Raw genomic sequence first — 3,173 nt, forward strand, 5'->3', positions numbered from 1 at the left:
CGGAACTAAAGTTTATGTTGGTAAGAATAAACAGTAAGATAAAAAACTTTAACGAAAAAAAGAAGAAAAAATAAGAGACATGCTGCAACCTCTTTCAGTCATGTTACTGGGTAATTTGTGCTGCAATTAAAACACAAAGTAGTTTCAAAAATATAATATTTGCATAAAACTTAAAATCTTACTATTTTCATAGTGTTACCCCTTCATTTCCTTTTCCTGAATATGGCAGTAAGTTCACCCCCGATTCCTCCAATGCCTCAACTTTAAAATTTGCTTAGAATGGAAGGAGCACAACTCCATTCAAAGAGTTATTGCCGTGACTACCACGATTACCACGAATGGGAGGAGCCAATGGGAGGTGACTACCACGAATGGGAGGAGAAAACTACCAGGATTAAGTTTGTTTCATTTTCCTACATTAGTTACTAATCTTGCCCAAATAATTTACAAGTCGTGAGCTATTTATGTTTTTAAAGCCTAGAAGAAAGACATCAGACTGAGACACCATAAACCAGCGAAAAAAAGCAGGTTACTCACCCAAAATGCATGCTAGAAGATTTGGCTATTAAGAGTAATGAATGACATATCTTTGAAATACTGCCAATAGTCTCTTTATCAGGTGGGTCCTCTTTGGCATGTCCTCTCAAAATCATCTACAACAAGAAATAAGAATGTCACCGTATAAATCACAGTTTATAGAATTAGCAGTATGATCATTCTCTATCTCTCCCATTATAAAAACCCGGACAGGGGTGCGAGTGCTCCGGAGAACGTTTTTGCAGATAGAAACATAGGCGTTATCAGATCTTTTCGCGGGTAGACAAGTCAGATTTCTCTTGGACACGAAACAAGTGGAAACCCGCTATTACGAATAATGCACTTGGTAACCATTTCTCAGTGATTGACGATAACAAACTAATCCGCTAAGGCAGAAACAAGTGGGAGGAGCTTTTTGTTCGCACCGAGACCGAAGACCAGAAATTATCTGCGATAAGCTTACAGTCTATAAACTGTGGTTTAAATATTCTCTTTAATTTCTAAACAAATTGACAAGAGTAGTAACCTATTGCACTGTTTCAACAGCACATTTCAACCGTACATTTCAAACGTACATTCCACATTTTTTAATTGTTTGATTGATGTGTTTGGGGAGATTACGTTCCTTGGCACCTTTTCAGAGCATGTACTTATGGGTACCTTTCCAAGCAAGATGGTTAAACATGCTTTTACAATCGGAAATGTTTGATTAACATTTGCAAAAAAGGGGCAATGGGATTTGCGATTGTTTGATTGATGTGTTTGGGGAGATTACGTTCCTTGGCACCTTTTCAGAGCATGTACTTATGGGTACCTTTCCAAGCAAGATGGTTAAACATGCTTTTACAATCGGAAATGTTTGATTAACATTTGCAAAAAAGGGGTAATGGGATTTGCGAATTGGAGGAGGTAGGGTGATTGTGTACTGTATAATACACAAGTGATGTTTTGGAGATTATTGTCAATTTAAAATAGCTTAAAAATAAAAAAAATAACAAGAAATGGCTGAAAAGTGTTTTGAGGGAGACGGGTTGCATGGAGGGTTGAGTTGCACGAGGGTCCAGTTAAAGGGGGTACAGTTACACGGGGGTTTAGTTAAATGGGGTCGAGTTGCACAAGGGTTCAGTAGCACGAGGGTTCACTTGCACGGAGGTTCAGTTGTACGGGGTTTCGGTTATACAGGGGTTCAGTTACATGGGGGGTTCAGTTGCACGGGGTTCAGTTGCACGGGGTTTAGTTAAATGGGGAATTGAGTTGCGTAGGAGTTGAGTTGCACGAGGGTTTAGTTGCACAGGGGGTTCAGTTACATGCGGTTCAGTTACACTTGCGCGCACGTAACCTCGTCTAAATTAACCTTAAAAAATGAAATAAAGCTATGTCGACTTTGCATATTTTATTCAACATATGCGACAATTGATGCAGAAAAAGCATAGTTTGTTACTTACTTACTTACATTTTTTTCCATAATTTCTTTAATTAAATTTCTGTATTGTGCATCCAAATGGGGAATTCAAGAAAGAGTTTGTTACTTACTTGCGATTTTTTTATAATTTCTTGAATAAAGTATCTGTATTGTGTATCCAAGGGGTGACTTCAAGAAAGAGTGTGTTGCTTACTTACAAATATTTTCATATTTTCTTGAATGAAGTGTCTTTTTTGTGTATTCCAATAGGTGAATTCAAGAAAGAGTTTGTTACTTACTTACTTACCTACTTACAATTTTTTCATAAAGACATAATGACATATCCAACAACGGATGTTGGTAAAGAATTTATTCATTCTGATACCTAGATTTTGTCAATGTTACCTCATGTGTCTGACAATAGATGTATGCAAATTCCTTTTCTTAAATCTCCGATGTTTTAATATACATTCTATACTGTTGATATGCTAGCTTACTCTAAAAATAATGAAAATACAACAATGTAATGCATAATATATTTTTAATAAAATAATGCTATGTAGAATATTAATACAAAATTATATTATGACACATAGTCATACAAACATTCACTCTTAAACATCCAAAAACGATGGTCCCATGATATGGAATAGTTTTTACCATGTCTAATGCATTTATCACGATCAGGTATGACCTTAGGTATCCAGTGCGCAAAGAACCTGACCTCGTCTTCAGGACGATGATAAACCCCTTCAAATTTAGGACACTTAAATTCTTAAGGATTGAAAAGTGGAATCCTAGGGTCCCACTTTTGAATTAAAACCTTATCTGTAGGTACATTACCCTTTACATAGAGTGCTTCAACCCCGAAAAAGCTGCAAATTTCACTGACTTCCTCCTGGATATTTCTCAGTTGCTGACCGCTATTATTAAATGGTGTAATCACTCTATCGTAGAATCCCAGTCTGTTTATAAGATGTAATTTAGTACTCCACAAGCTTTTTTAATACTCATACATGTTGTAGTTCACTAACCAATGATAACAGTCAATTTCTTCAAGTTCCATTGACAATAATAAAAATGCAGATTCAAATATAACACCGCAAGATGATTTTTTCAAACCGATTAATTCTGTTTCATAGAGTCCAATCATCTTGGAAGGTATTAATTTACTTGTTAAGAAGAGAAATACATCATCAAACTTTTATACCTTCGCTCAAGGTCGAATGGACTT

Source organism: Artemia sp. Qi Xiang Cuo, chromosome 20 (assembly GCF_049724085.1).
Source record: "Artemia sp. Qi Xiang Cuo chromosome 20, ASM4972408v1, whole genome shotgun sequence".
Classification (NCBI taxonomy): Eukaryota; Metazoa; Arthropoda; class Branchiopoda; order Anostraca; family Artemiidae; genus Artemia; species Artemia sp. Qi Xiang Cuo.